Source organism: Zalophus californianus, chromosome 5, assembly GCF_009762305.2.
Source record: "Zalophus californianus isolate mZalCal1 chromosome 5, mZalCal1.pri.v2, whole genome shotgun sequence".
NCBI lineage: Eukaryota > Metazoa > Chordata > Mammalia > Carnivora > Otariidae > Zalophus > Zalophus californianus.
The window spans coordinates 32,220,761-32,236,646 of record NC_045599.1 but is presented as its reverse complement, the minus strand read 5'-3'; the positions used below and the strand labels follow the sequence as shown (position 1 = coordinate 32,236,646).

Below are 15,886 nucleotides of genomic sequence, written 5' to 3'. Positions count from 1 at the left end.
TTCTAAAACCTGTTCTTAAACTGCTCCACAGTCCCAAATCCAGGCTCCCCTTCTGACAATGATGCTGGATTTGATGATCTAATATTCTGAGACATGCCACAGAGCCAGCCTTATTCTCCAAATGTGATCTTCCAAAGCTTTGGTGCTTGGGAACCTTTATTAGGGACAGTGTCAGAGGAGGGAAGGCTTCCCCCGTTACTGGCTTACTGACCCAGGACTGTGCTAGCAGGTGCAGGCACAGTCAGTCACTGTGCCTATCATACCCAGGATTCTCCTATAGCAGACAACATCCTTCCTGCAGCTCTCTGCTTGGAGAAGCAGCCCTGGCCCTTGTGTAGGGTTAGGCACAGATTGGACTAGGAGAGGGCCCACATAGGCTGCCCTACAACAGCCCAGCAGTGGCCTTGTTCTTTGGGATCTTCCAGGTGTGTGTGTATGGGGGTCGAGACTGCAATGAACTATTCCAGTCAACTTGACTCAGCCCAAATTTAGAATGGAGACTTAAACCATCTTGGCCAGTCATACATCTTGGTGTGACGCAGACGACAAGAGCAAGAGGGCAGGTGGCCTGTGAGAAGGAGAGATGAGAGAGTAGCCTGTCTTCAGACCACCTTGGTTCCAGCTCCAATCTCTCCCTGTCTGTCTTTACATTGACCCTTTCTAATGGATCTGGGCAAATGTGAACAGCCCTCTATGATAAAGGGGTGAGGAGTCTGGAGGCTTGAGGGAAAATCCAGGAGACGGAGATGTGAACTGGCTGACTGGATACCATGCAAGGGAAAGAAAAGATAAAAAATGATTCACGGAGTGATCGAAGTGAGACAGGGACTTGGGAGGAAAGAACTGCTCAAGTAGGCTTCCAGGTGGGGTGTGTGGGATTAACATTCTCCTCCATCACCCCTGTGATACCTGCAGTAAATTCTGCATTTCACACTGATGGTTGTGCAGCTATGGGTTCTTGGTGGGGAAATGGAGCAGGGTAAGGGGACAGCTCGAATCTAGGTTATACTCCATCTGCTCCCAATATGGTTTCCTTAGGGTCTCTGATTGATGTCCAAGGCTACTCTCCATGTGTATGTTTTCATGTTTCCCTAGACACATCTAATTGTGTAATTATGTAAGAAATACATACGTGGCAAGGGGCATAGCATTATGTGACGTGTTCATATATGTGAACGCAGGATGTTTTCATTTATGTACATGTATAAACACATCTGTGCACTGTGTATGACTCTGGATGTGTAAGCTGTGTGCATGACTGTGGGTGTTTGTGCCAGGGTGTGGGGCTTGGGGCTATTTTCCAGAGATGGGTGCCATGATACATCCCATCCCTCATGTTCTCCTTACCATATGATGTCAACTTCTTCCATAGAGAGATAATCTCTCTTTCCTTCTCCTTCAATGTGGACAGACCTCTGTGACTCCCTCAACCAATAGAACATGGCAGAAAAGATGCTATGTGACTTCTGAAGCTAGATCATAAAAATATCATGCATTTTATGTTTTGTTCTCTTGGGATGCTCATTGTTAGAAACCAGCCACCAAACTGTGAGGAGGCCAGGCAGCTATTGGGAGAGGCCACTTGCCAGTGTCCTGGCTGATGGTACCAGTTGAGGTCCCAACCGACAGCCAGCATCAACTGCCAGCCATGTGAGTGAGCATCTTGCCTTCAATGAACCATGCCAGCTGACAGCGCACAGAGCAGAGTTGATTCTTCCCTGCCAAGCGCTACCCAAACTGCTAAATAAATGATTGTTTTGGGATGCTTGGTTATGCAGCAGTGGATAACAGGAACAGGGTTGTAGCCGTGTTTGCCCTAACTGTGTGTGTGTGTTTCTGTGGTTCCCTGTCTTTGTGGGTGCCTGCATTTGTGTCAGATGTCTGTGTCCCTGAGTAGGTGTGTGGTTGAAGGTGTTTCTGGAGACAGAATCATGGTTCTTGGGGTTTTGCCCTGGCTTCAGTGGGAGCTGTTTGGTTAGAACCCTTTGAAATCTTGTCTGTCTTGTAGGTCTCTTCTTTTGAGTGCTTTTCTTTTGAACTAGAGAAACCTGTTTAGCTGAGAGCAAATGCAGCTTAAATTTACTGACTTTTCTGGCTGAAGCCCCCTGGAGCTGCCAAGGCCTTCTAACAGGTTAGAGGCTGCCATACAGAGCCTCACATCCCTTTCCCAAGGACTGTTTTGTTATTTTTTTCTTTTCTGCTAATGAAGCCTTCAGAAATGAACCAGAGACAGGGGAAAATACAGTCACTGGGGTCCTTGATGTTTCCCGGAGTCGAGATACCTAGAATTCCTGAGTTCCCCCAAGGAAGCTGCTTATGTGGGCTCAGATGTGCCCAGATTTTAGTGTAGAAATCATCTGGTTTCTTCCCTGCCATGGCTGCTGCAACCCACACCATCTGAGTGCAGCCCAGGAAGTAGAGGACCCTGGTTTAGAAGGCCAGTTCCTCTTGGTCTCCTTGGCAGTGCCCTTAAGCTTCTTGCTTCTTCTATGTTGGTGGCCCTACTCAGCTTTTCTGGGAACACTGAGGGCTCTGACTTCACATTCCTGTCCTCTCACTGCCTCCCAGGACCTCTAAAGTGCTATTGTCCAAATGAGCTTTCTGTGATGACAGAAATGTTCTATAATCCGAGCTGTCTGATATGGTAGACATTAGCCACATGTAGCTCTTGAGCACTTGAAATGAGGCTACTGTGACTAAGGAACTACGTTTTAAATTTTATTTCATTTTAATTAATTTAAATCTAAATACTACATGTGACTATTGGCTAACATATCAGAAAACATAGATCTGATGAGTTCAAGGAGTTTTTTTAAATCTGTAAAATGGGAATAAAATCTGCCCCCTCTGCCTCACAGGGCTGTCTGGAGCAAACATGATGAATGGGGAAAAGATGTACTCACATAAGGGATTTGGAAAGAAAGACAGCAATGTGAACTGAGTGGGCTTCTTATAGCTCTGTTAATACTTCTGTTTTATAGTCCTTTTTGGACTCTGTTGATCTGATCTGTTTACATTTCTGTGTCTCTTATCTGACCATGAACTCTTTGAGGGTGAGAACCCAGTGGGACTATTTCCCAGCTGTATCCCCATAGCCAGTGGATGGTATGTAGCTTGGTATTCATATTCAAGTGAATAAAATGTCTGGAGTCCAGAAGGGATTTCTGGCAGCAGGATTTAAAGTGTATGGTAAGGGGAACCTGGGTGGCTCAGTTGGTTAAGCGTCTGCCTTTGGCTCAGGTCATGATCCCAGGGTCCTGGAACCGAGCCCCACATCGGGCTCCCTGCTCAGTGGAGAGCCTGCTTCTCCCGCTCCCTCTGCCTGCAGCTCTGCCTACTTGTGCTCTCTATCTCTTTGTCAAATAAATATTTTTAAAAAGCTGAGGCGGGAGGGGTACAGAGAGGAGGAAGCAGGACAGGACAATATGGTGGTGAGGGAGCTGGGGCTCTTGCCCCCCATGCTCAACATTCTAGGCCCATCCAGACAGAGCAGGGAGCTGATTCTTGATGCCAGGAATGCTTTCACACAACTGGGTATCAGGCTTATGGGAGCTTACCTGAGAATGGCTGATCAGAGGAGAAATGATCTACTCAACACATTTTGCTTATTGAGGGAGGCTAGATTGATCATTTAAATCTCTGCCTAGCAGGGCTCTGGGGATGGATGCTGTAGTTTCCTTTGATTGATGGTGGCCAGGTTGAAGGTTATTTCTCAGGCTTTCTACCCTTGCAAGGTTCTGCTCCTCTGAGGAGTGGAAGAGGGATCGTCAAAGCTCTCCGATAAAGCTGCAAGAAGAGGTGGGTTTTTGTTTGTTGTTTACTTATTTAAAAGGAAATTTAAAACTTATTTCTGCCTAATTCCAAGAGTAGTAGAAGGAAACAGAAGACTTCTGTGATCCCACCACCCACTCTATTCCCTGGACTTCAAACTTCTCACTTTTACAGTGGTCCTCCTTGTTTGCAAGCTGTGAAAGTAGGGGCTGTCTGCCTAGGCCTAGCCTTGCACACTGGTTTTAGCAGCTGAGGAGGATTGAGCTCAGAGCTAGGTCTCCTGGGAAGGTGGTTCTCAGGTCTTTTAAAGGTTTTGGGGACTAGTGGGACTCAGAATTTCCCTTCCCCACACGCTTTATCTTGTTAGATCTGTCCCAAGAATGAAGCCAGGCTCCTGTGTCCAGCTGGACTCTTCTCTTGGCCCATGCATTTATTTATTCATTCTAACATTTGAGCTTATTATATTTTTAGGCATATTAGTCTTGTAGCACTTTGTTAATGTCTTTTTATAACTTGCATCAGACTTGATTGTAATTTATATATTCATTCTGTGAATTACCACTGATGCTCTAGATATTTTTTGAACATTTATTATTTATCCTCATGGTACTAGGCAGTGATACAAGCTAGAATTATTCCTGGGCTACTCTTGCTAGCCTCCTGGGTGTTCCATGGAAAAAGTGAGCTGATACCTGTCCTTTCCCACCCAGTCCCAGGAAAGTGACCTATGTAGACCTTTCTGAAAAAAACCTGGCACTTCCCACTCAACTATTGCCCAAAGGCTTGTTCTCCTTCCCCAGGCTACTAACCAAAGTTTGCTCACAGCTGCAAAGTCAATTTCCCATCTGTTTGAAGTAAACATAGTCAACAAAGTAGATCAACTGCTAGAAGCCCACATAATACATTGGAAATGGAAAAGAACTCGAGGCCGGTTGATTGTTTCCTCTTGGAGAATACCTGCTCTTTGGCGGAAGTTACTGCTTGTTTGGATTGTCGTTTTCTCCACTCCTGAATGTCCGGGAATCACTGTGTCTGGACTCTTAGGGCCTGAGGGAGCAGTCCATTTTACTAGTCAGGTTAAACTCTTCCGGTCAAGGGTAGGTCTTATCATGGAAAGAGAAGGGGACTTTGGGAGGCACCCAAATCTGGCTTACATTCTCAGTTTTATTACTTCCTGACTGTATGACCTTGTACAAATTCTTCAACTTCTTTGAGCCTTAGCTTCCCCATCTATAAAAAGATGACAGTTCTGATCTTTGGAAGTTATTATAAGTAAATATATACGCAGCACCTGGCACATAAGAGATATTCAGGGGTAGAGCAGAATTTGAGCTGTGGATGACTATAACTTTGAAAATGATTGGTCGTCGTCAATTCACACAGTATATAAATATAAAAAATAAATGACTTGCTGGTGACCTATCCGCACGAATTTTCAAAGGACTATTTTTACTGCTCGAGACTCAGATGTATCCCATTCTGAGTGGCAACAGCTTGATTTATCTTTACTCCTCACGTCCTCTGGTTTCCTTCTGTTGTTCCTTCCGCTAGAAAGAAATTAGACTGTTGGGAAATCAGAGATGAAACTTCGAAGTCCCATTTTGGTCTGGCTTGGAAGCAAAATCAGGTCCGTGGGGATCTCTTTCAGATGACGCTCACTCTGGCGGAGGGATACAGGGGAAAATCACTCCATCAGAGGTGGCGCTAGGAGGCGGGACTTAGCAGAAGCGGGGGAGAGAGGCGGGGCTTAACAACTTCGCCCGCGGGAAAGGGAGGGAGGCGGCCGCACATCTTTCTGGAAGGCGGCAATTGGGCGAGACGGCGAGTGACGTAATAACTGCGCGCTCCAAGTTTCAGAGGGTCGCCGCCGCGTCTGCGCATGGGGAGGTGGTGGCCGCTGCAGCCGCCTGGAATTGTGGGGGTTGTGTCTGCCCCTCGGCTGCCGGGCGGGAAGCCGAAGGTAGGGGCGGTGAGGGCCACTCGGCCCTGGCGCTGGGCGGGGGGCTCCGGGCGCTGTCCGGGCTTCCTCCCACCAGCGGCCCCGGCGCCTTCCCAGCACTGTACCGGGGTCCCCACACAGGACCCCCCCCCCAAATACATACCGTTCCTCCAAAGCGGGGACGACCAAGTGAACCCTGGCCACAGCCCAGGAGTCGCCTTACCTACCTTTTCTGTTCAGGTCGTCTCCAGTAACTTTTCTTAAGTGCCAGGAGATGAGGCGGTGGGGATTCCGAGACTCGTTTTTGATTCTCTGTTTCATCTTCCTTCCCTGTTTCCTTCTTCCACCCTCAGTTTCTGCATCTAACCGCTTCTTTGTTGACATTCTGGTTCTTGGCCGAGGCCTCTATGTCTCTTCACCATATGGAATTGCCCTCTACCCGCGTCGTATTTCCACGCCTGACTTGTGTTTTCCTGTTTCCCGGTAGATGGAAGACTTGTCTTTGAAGTACGGATTTCAGACTTTGGTGTTTTTCAAATCACCTAGGAGGTTGTGTACATCCCTGGCCTCTACTCAGTGATTTCATTTAAAGTGGAGTATGGGCACCTGCAGTGCTCCCCAGGTGATTCTCTTTCTGATGGTCCTGAAATTCTTGCTTTGAGAGTCTCTCCTGTGGAAGACTGGAGGGAATCCGTTGGTATATGAGCTCCTGAAATGGGGCTCAAGGTGGGAAAGAACACCTAACACCTGGGAGGCCAGTGGGGGTTTCTTTGCACTCTAGAAGCTAGAGGGATGTTTGATGTCTTTAAAAAAAATATTACCCCCCATATGTAATGTCAGTTTTCTACTAAAAAATTTAAAGTATCTGGCATTGATTCAAGCTTGTGTGGCTTTCTGACCTCACCGAAACAAAACAAAACCACAAACTGCTTTGGGGGATTGAAGGGGTTAGATTAACCCAGAGTAGGTAGGCAGTAGGAGAATGAATCTTAAATGTTTGCTAAGAAAATAAACCGATGTGTTTATAAACAGTAATAATGTTTGTTTTGACAGTGTAAAAGATGTTTTTTATCTGTGTGTCTTTTTAGCTCTCACTCCACCCAAACTTTTTTTTGTTGTCTGATAAAAATACAGCCAGATTTGGGGTTTGGACAGGATTTTGTTGGGAGCCAGGGTATGAGGATGTTAGGATTGATGTATAACATGGATTGTAAGTTGGTGTGTGGTTTCAGTTGAGAATTTGGCTCTTAGGTTTGTTTGGTTTTTTTTGCTAGATTTATTTTTTTTCCCTCTTTAATACCCATCACCAGGCTAACCCATCCCCCCACCCCCCTCCCCTTGGCTCTTAGGTTTTTAAGGTGTTGCCACACCAGATTTATGTTTTTCTTTTGGTTGTTTAATGAATTTAATATGCTAATTATGTGGTGTTATGAAATTGGCTACGGAAAAGACTTATTGCCCCCATTTTACAGAGGGTGGGAATGGGGAATATGTTAGTACAGCTGTGGTGACCCAGGAATGAAAAGTTGCCTTGTTCTTGGATTCCTGCTTTCTTGACCTTTTCTGATGTCTTTGGAGACCAGTTCTCTGCAGAGGCCAACTTTGAGCCTTGGTGTGTTTCATTGACTCAATAAAAGGCTAATTAAGCAAAACTGAAAAGTTAACAACATGGGTTTTGAAATAAGCATGCTAGAACTTTTTTCATTGAGTGCTGTTCTCCTTTAGAGTGGTATGTGTAGGTGTGAGTGGTGGGAGTGTGGCCTTATTTAAGTGATATGTCATTGTCCAAAGCAGTTTTGAAAATCTACCTCTGAAATTGTCTTCAGAGACATTTTTGAGCCATGTTAGTGATCAGTTTCATTAATACATAATACCATACTGTTAGCTTTTTTTTTTTTACCCCCAAGTGGCTTCGTTAAAGCAACCTTGTCACCCGACTTGTCTTCAGTTGAATAAAAAGTTCTTCTGAAGTGGACATAATAGATTTTTGGTGTGTGGTTGAACATGTTTTGAATCTATCACTTATTAGCCATATGATCTTGCACAAGTCACCTCTTAGGCTCAGTTTTCCACTGCATAAAAATGGGAATACTGGAGCACCTGCCTGGCTCAGTCAGTGGAGCATGGGATTTTTGATCTTGGGGTTGTAAGTTTGAGCCCTATGTTGGGTGTAGAGATTACTTTAAAATTCTTTAAAAAAAATGGGAATGCTTACTTGGAAGAATGGTTAAGTGAGGAGGAACACATTAATGACATAGGAATGCAGTAAATGTTTCTACCATCAAAGAATGAAGATTTGCCATTAATGAGAACAGTTTTTGAAAAATGAGTCTCTAAAGGCAAGTTGTATCTTTTTCCAAATAGGTAAATGCCTTTCAATCCTGTTATCTTTGTCGATTCATGCTCTGACCTCATCCTACTTCTTGTCTTTTTTTACCCCCACTCATTTTCTATCCTTTCCTCAGTGAAGCTGTGTTGCAGAGGCTGTCTGCCAGTCTCTTGGAGTAAGCCTCTTTTCAGGAGAGCTAATCGAAACATTCTTACAATGCTAGCCCCTTGGTCATGTATTCCTGGGGATTTTTCTTTGGGGCCGCAGCTGGTGCTTAGCTCACGCTCTATAGCACAGGCATCTCTAACTCCTGGATTTGGTGTCAATTTGGAGACCTCTTTGTGAGGCTAATCTTTTCTCTTTCTGAGCAAGGATGACTACTTTATCCTTCTCTGAGTCAGTCTTAAGCTGCAGGCCTTAGTTTTTCACAGCACAGAGCTTCTTATTTTAGTTATATGTGGTCTAAAGGAGCAGTATCCTGCCCTTTTCTTCATGTTCTTTCACCAAGGGCTTCACTGCTGAGTAGGGGAGGAGGAGAATAGCCCCTTGCCATTCAGGTGGGGCTTTGGGTAACCCCTGATTCCTAGCATCAACAGTAATTGAGTTTGCCTTTGGAGTAAGAACCTTGTAAAAGATAGAAGCTGCTCAGGACACATGTGAAGATTCTCCCAGAATTTTACTGACTTAGGAAGGGTTTACACTTGGCATCCTTCCTTGTGCTATTTTCCACCTTGGAGACAGAATCTAGGAGCCGCAGAATATGTTCACACACTTGTAGTTCTTTCAGGTTCCACCTGGTGGCGCGTGGGTAAGGGTGTGGTGGTGTTGGCTGGCCATGTCTGCTCTCATCCTCCTAACAGTACCCTTGGCTGTGCTGTTTTAGGCTTTGAGATGTGTCTTAGTCAGTTATGGGCTGCTGTAATAGAATACCATAGACTGGGTGGCTTAAATAGCAAAACATATATTTCTCCCAGTTCTAGAGATTGGAACTCTCTAGAGATTGGAACTGTGAGATCAGGGTGCCAGCGTGGTTAGGTTCTTAAAGGTAGTGGGTCAGCTCTTTAGACATCTAATCAAGTGATTCTCAACCTTTTGTTCACTATCACCTTTTGAGACTTTTTCCCCTAATTGTCCCCTCCCCATGGAATTTTAATACCACAGATATACCGTGTATCTACTTACATTGTGGCCCTTTGGAGGGCCATAAACTTAACAATATCTAAGATTTTTCTTTCTGAAGAATCATTTCCCTGTCCTGCTTGGGGGCGATACTGCCCTCATTGAGAATGCACGGTCTTACCTATATTCTCTCTAATAAAGCCATCAAGGCGTGTTTTATACCCAGAAGATCCAGCTGTTACCACCCCAACACCAGACTAGTAAAAGTGGGAGAACATTATCTCATCCAGTCTTCCAATCAACCTTGTGAAATAATTGGTATTACCCCATTTTACAGAAGAAAAAAATAGGCTCAGTGAAGTTAAGTGACTTGGCCAAGGTCAAAAAGTTTGTTGTAGCCAGGCTCTCAACCCAGTTCTGACACCACAGTGATTTCTTTTGCACTATGCTACCCTCCTCCTCTCAACATGAGTCTGCTCTCATCAGCAGGATATTTGACCATTCACCTTATTAAGGCCCTCCTAGGTGCCAGGTCCAGTGGAAGATATTGAGGACACTAAAGTGAGAAAGGATTCCTGCTCTTGAAGAGCTCACTAAGTTTTCCCAAGGTGTAGTGCCTTAGGTCTAGTTCTCTTGTTACCCATCCTGTTTGACTTCTGAGATGTCTGGCAGTAGCTAAGGGCTGTCATGGAAAGATTTGAGGTAAAATCTTTGGCCTTTATAAGGATCAGAGCTGTGAACGTGTCCCTCCTGGTTCCATTTGCCAACCAGCTGAGCTGTTTCTAATCGCTGAGCCTGTTGCCTAAAGTGTGTTGCAGGCCCAGGAAACTCCTTGGCCATTACATGTTTATAAGCATGGGAATTAATAAGAATGCCATTTCTGCTTTTCTTAATGATATTCCTTTTTTTTAAGTTTTATTTATTTATTTGACAGAGAGATAGAGCACAAGTAGGCAGAGCTGCAGGCAGAGGGAGAAGGAGAAGCAGGCTCTCCACTGAACAGGGAGCCCGATGTGGGGCTCGATCCTAAGACCCTGGCATCATGATCTGAGCCGAAGGCACCTGCTTAACTGACTGGGCTACCCAGGCACCCCTTTTTAATGATATTCCTAATTCAGAGCAGAAGTTGTTTTGTCCTTTTGTGATGTTACTTCATATTGTCTGCCTCAAAACCTAATGCTGTTGAGGGAGTTGGAGAAGAAATGGAATATGTGTGGAGGTAGAGGTGGGAGGGATAATTTTTACCTGGACTTCTCCAAAGGGGCTAGAATTGAGTTTAATCTTTACTATCTTTTTTTTTTTTTTAAAGATTTTATTTATTTGACAGACACAGCGAGAGAGGGAACACAAGCAGGGGGAGTGGGAGAGGGAGAAGCAGGCTTCCCTCCAAGCAGGGAGCCTGATGTGGGGCTCGATCCCAGGGCTCTGGGACCATGACCTGAGCCAAAGGCAGACGCTTAATGACTGAGCCACCCAGACACCCCCAAGTCTTTACTATTTTTATTTTCTTCCAAATCTTGGACTTTTTAAAAACTTTTTTTTTTTAAGAGAGGGAGAGAGAAGGAGGGTAGGAGCAGAGGGAGACAGGGAATCTTAAAGCAGGCTTTATGCCCAGTGCAGAGCCCAACTCCAGGCTCAGTCTCATGACCCTAGCCGAAATCAAGAGTTGGACACTTAACTGACTGAGCCACCCAGGCACTCCCCAAATCTTGGACTTCTGAAGTGTTCCATTTACCATCTGTTTCTCTGATGCCTCCTTGGCCTTACTTTTTCACAGCTGAGCCTGCTGTGTTGGCTCAGGTGTTCCTGGAAGTTGGGCAGTGTCTGATGGTTAGCCCATATCACATGTCCTAGCTGCAGAGAAATGAGAAGGGGTATGTTTCTGAGGTCTGCTTGCTGGCTGTGTCTTGACTGAGGGTGTTGTGCTTTTTAATTACCACTTATTCCAGGCAGAGGAGTATCACAGCAGTCAGTGAACGGATCCATGTCTAGCTACTTGACTTTCTGCAAGTAGTCTGCCTTTTCTGTCTTAGGAAGGGGAGGAGTTCTAGAAACTGAAAGAAGAATCACAGATGTATCTCATTGGTCAGGTGAGGAATGCTGATACCAATGGACTTTTAAATGGGCATTTCTTTATGTCTGGGAATAGTTTCATGCTTTTGCTTCTCATTTCTGTGAGGCTCCCACGGGGTCAGCAGCCATCTGACCAAACTTCAGGCTTCAGTTCAGTGGAAGTAACATAAAGTAGGACAATCGATACAGACAACATTGATTGGTCACACTTTGAATTCAGTTGGTAGTAGAGTTGGAAACTTAAGGGGCAAGATCCTAAGGAAGGTATTTAAGGTTGATTTTGTGAATCTCCCCACTGCTGGTCATGAGGAGTTGGGTTTGATTTTATTCATGAAGCAAAGTCTCCATCCTTGGGCCCAGCTGCTAAAGTCTGAAATCATGGTGTTTATGGGCTGGAACATATCATCCCCTAGGTCTTTATATCAATTTTATTGGGAACATCAGTGCAGGGTCTGGTTCAGTTCCAAGGAATGGCTGTTGGTGGTTCCTTGGGTGAGGGAAGAGTCAGGAGGTTCCCTTGTGGTTCTGTCACCTTCCAGTGCTTGAGTTTTGTATTTAATGGGTTCTTATTTTACTGATGACAAAACTGAGTTCCAGAGAAGTGAAATGGGCTATATACCTTTTTTAGGGCCATCAGCATATTACTGGCAGAGCTGAGACTCAAGCCAGAGGACTAACAGAGGGTGGCCATAGAAATTGTTAAAATTATTTAAAGCCTTATAAAGATACAAGATGCCATTGCAGTTAAAAATCTACAGGGAGGGGCGCCTGGGTGGCTCAGATGGTTAAGCGTCTGCCTTTGGCTCAGGTCATGATCCCAGGGTCCTGGGATTGAGTCCCGCATCGGGCTTCCTGCTCCTTGGGAGCCTGCTTCTCCCTCTGCCTCTCTCTCTGTCTGTCTCTCATGAATAAATAAATAAAAAATCTTAAAAAAAAAAAATCTCCAAGGAGGGAGAAGGCCCCGCCTCTACTGACTGCTTTATTCATTATGTTAAAACCTTCACTGGTGAGGTTTTTGGCTGTTATGCTGATTTCTTTCCTTTTCGTGTTGAAGTGTGTCTCCTCTTGATCTTACCCCAGAGGAAATAGATTTGAAGCTTACCCCTATTTTAGAAACAAAGAACAAGTGCTCAGGCCAGGCTGCTCTGAGGGTGTTCTGTAAAGAATGGGGCCAATGCGCCAGTGGACCTTATCTGGTGACCCAAGCAAACCCGTGATACATCACTAAAAGAAAAAGAGTGAGGGAATGAATGATGTGTCAGAGTGGTTTAAGAACATTCTGGAGGGGCGCCTGGGTGGCTCAGTTGGTTGGGCATCTGCCTTTGGCTCAGGTCATGGTCCTGGGATTGAGCCTCGCATCGGGCTCCTTGCTCGGCAGGGTAGCCTGCTTCTCTTCTTCTCCCTCTGTCTGCAGCTCTCCCTGCTTGTGTGCTTTCTCTCTCTGTCAGATAAATAAAATCTTAAAAAAAAAACAACAAAAAAACACAAACATTCTGGAGTCAGCTTACTTGGTCATATTTTGCTGTTTACTTACTAGCTGTCAGATCCTGGACAAGTTACTCATTTTCTCTAAGCCTTAATTTCATCATCTGTAGAATGGGACTAGTAATAGTTCCTCTTGGAACTGTCTTGAGAATTACTTGAGAGAATACATATGGAAAGTGGTTCCTCTGGCATAGTATAAGTGCTCTGTGTTATCACTTATGTCAACCACAGTAGTTTCTAATTCCTGACCCAAGACTTGGTTACAGGATAAGTTATGCTGACTAAGCCAGTGTTACCTTAACCATCACATCATTGTTGATCTCCTTTGTTGTTGTTTTTTTTTCCTTTTTTTATTATGTTAATCACCATACATTACATCATTAGTTTTTGATGTAGTGTTCCATGATTCATTGTTTGCGTATAACACCCAGTGCTCCATGCAGAACGTGCCCTCTTTAATACCCATCACCAGGCTAACCCATCCCTCCAGCCCCCTTCCCTCAAGAACCCTCAGTTTGTTTTTCAGAGTCCATAGTCTCTCATGGTTCTCCTTTGTTGTTTGATTATTCATTATCAGTAGTCACAGCTGGCTCATGCTGAATAATAGTCACAAATATCAAGGAACTTTGAAGCTTCTCTGCCATCTTCTTCCTTACTCAGCTTAGTTCTCACCTTTCTGGGGCTGTCTTTAACTGGCCGTCCTGGCCAGTGGGCCCTGTTTCCAGGGCCAGCTCTCCAGAGTCTGCCTGGGGCCCTTTGACAGTATGTTCTCCTTGTCTCTTGCCTTCTGCTCTTCAGCCAGACATGAAGCAATTAGCTCGTTATGGGAACTTTGACTTCTGTCACGGCTTTCTTCTGATTTGTATGCCCATTTCTGGTCCTTTTGAAAGGTCGGGGAGGCGCAGTCAAATACACTGACCCGGATTTTGTGTTCAAGTTGATTCTTTCCCTTTGAGATTTACAACTGGTTCAGTGTAGCAGTGGGGATGGGAGTGGGGAAAAAGCCCCTGAAGCTATTACCCCTCATTATATTGCTCTCAAGCTGAGTTTCTAAAAACTCTGAGTACCATCGTTACCGTAGTTACAGCCTGTGCCTTACTTCTCTGAATGAAACAAATAGGCCAAAACCTTATCATTGGGTGGGAAAACCAGTCTGCATTGGTTAAAAAAAAAAAAAAAAAAAAAAAGTCTCTTCAAAGAAATGCTATTGTCTTAAATTTTTTGGCAAGCCTCTGCAGTATCTTTCTTTCTTTTTTTTTTTTTAAGGTTTTATTTATTTATTTGACAGAGAGAGACACTGAGAGAGAGGGAACACAAGCAGGGGGAGTGGGAGAGGGAGAAGCAGGCTTCCCGCTGAGTGGGGAGCCTGATGCGGGGCTCGATCCCAGGACCCTGGGACCATGACCTGAGCCGAAGGCGGGCGCTTAACGACTGAGCCACCCAGGCGCCCCTGCAGTATCTTTCTTACCTAGTCTTAATGCTTCCCCTGTTTCCTGTAACTGCTCCTGAGGTATTATGGAAGCCTCCTCTTACACCTTACTTCAGTTTCCTTTAGGACATTGTGTACCACTGCCCCTTGGGGTCTTCCTAAATACAGTGCTCATTGGAGAACACTCATGCTTAGAAGCCTTTGGTGGCACCCCTTGGCTGCTGCTGAATACATTCTAAATGTATCCGTTGTCCGGGTGTTCCGAGGTTCTGTGCCTCTCACGGCGTGTCCCTGTCCTACCACTTTAATTATATCCTCTACCATTACCCACATGTATCTTTTGCCCTTGAAAAACGGGTCCATGTGGCCCTCTGAACATGCCTCATGTTTATGACTTGGCCAGTTCTTTTGCCCAGAGGTCCCCTCTCCTTTGTTTTTGACTTAAACTGCACAGCTGTCTTCTTCAGTGAGCCTTGCCTAATACCTCCTCATCTGTATCCCCATAGCAACACTTTGATTATAGAATTTAGCATACTTTATCCTGGTTAGTTATTTTGTTTCTTATTATATGATCTTCTCAAGGACATGGGCTATGCTTTATTTTGTGTCTCCAGCATAATGCTGAGTGTAACATGGACACCATGAATGTTTGTTGAACGAAGAAACACGTGAAAGCCTGAGAAATGATAACAGTCCTGTTCAATTCCCGATTCTTTCCTGGAGCATTCCTTGAACCTAGTCACAGTGAATCTGGCATGCTCAACTACCAGAGCCCTTGGTGTCTGAAGCAGTCCGATTCTGTAGAATAAGTCTCCTCTTCCCAAATAGATTAGGAATTCCTGGAGGGCAAAGTGCCTCCCTCATTTCTCTTTGTGTACCCAGCCCCCAGGACAGTTCCTGGCACATAGAGGGTGTTTAGTAAGTGCTTATGAATGTAGGAGTCCTGCTCTTTGTCAGCGATGTGCCTACCTCAGCCTCCTCTGTCACTCACTGGCCAGGGGTCTCCAACTCTAAGGTGTTTTCAGGGTCAGGTAGGGAATAGTCAGTGTGAGCCACAGGGAATGGTGGGCCTGTGTCAAACTGGAGGGCTCATGTGTTCCATGAAGGGCAGCTGCTGCTCAGCCTATAGTCATGAGTGAGTGTGGCTCTAGTGTCCTTACCTTACATTACAAGAGAAGCCAGAAATTTGGGGGGATTTTTATGTGAAATCCCCAGGGACTACCAAAGTACATCTGTGGTCCAGATTTGGCATCAAGGCTACATCTGTGATCTTTGGATAGAGCCTGAAATTTTGCATATTTAAGCTCCTTGTGGAAGAAGAAAGGGAGCAGGAGACATAACCTGAAAGCTTTTGAGGGAGTTCTGTTGAAAGCCTAGGTTTTGTTGAGAGTGTCCTCTTATTTTCTGTGGATAGTAACGTAGTCTCTTGAGCTAAGTCCTGCAGAGACCTCCTATTTTGCTTCATCCTCCCTTGTATTCTGTCCCTAGAAAGATGGTGACCTAGGGACTTAGGTGATTTTTACCCTTTTGCCCAGCCTCTGCTGAGGCAGGTTTGATGGTTCTTGCTTCTAGGTTACTTCTGAGGGTCTGGTGGTCAGTCTGGTTACAGACTGAGGTCCCGGGAATCATTCCTATTAATGGCTTCTCTGAGAAGTTCTGAATGAACCAGCACAGGTGAAAGGGAGGTATATTGTATAAAATTATTGCCTAAATGTGGTTAGCCAGGGGGCAAAGCAGTATA

General features: G+C 45.1%; 1 protein-coding gene and 1 long non-coding RNA gene across 5 annotated transcripts in view; one reads left to right on the top strand and one right to left on the bottom strand.

Moving 5' to 3' along the window:
* Positions 1 to 3,608: 3,608 nt before the first annotated feature.
* Positions 3,609 to 6,185, bottom strand: LOC113929795. Its single transcript, XR_003522329.2, has 3 exons — positions 5,938 to 6,185; positions 4,581 to 5,431; positions 3,609 to 3,786 (listed from the first exon to the last, which is right to left on the bottom strand). It is a non-coding gene; the product is annotated as an uncharacterized LOC113929795 (long non-coding RNA).
* Positions 5,584 to 15,886, top strand: part of SIL1 (SIL1 nucleotide exchange factor) — a 212,035-nt gene continuing 201,732 nt past the window's right edge. Inside the window, exon 1 of one of the 4 annotated variants that reach the window (XM_027606952.1) lies at positions 5,584 to 5,731. The gene's annotated coding sequence lies outside the window, so the exon portion shown is untranslated. Of the gene's footprint in view, positions 5,732 to 6,201; positions 6,333 to 15,886 lie in introns of those variants that run through there. The other 3 variants (XM_027606956.1, XM_027606951.1, XM_035727804.1) reach the window with 3 other exon arrangements.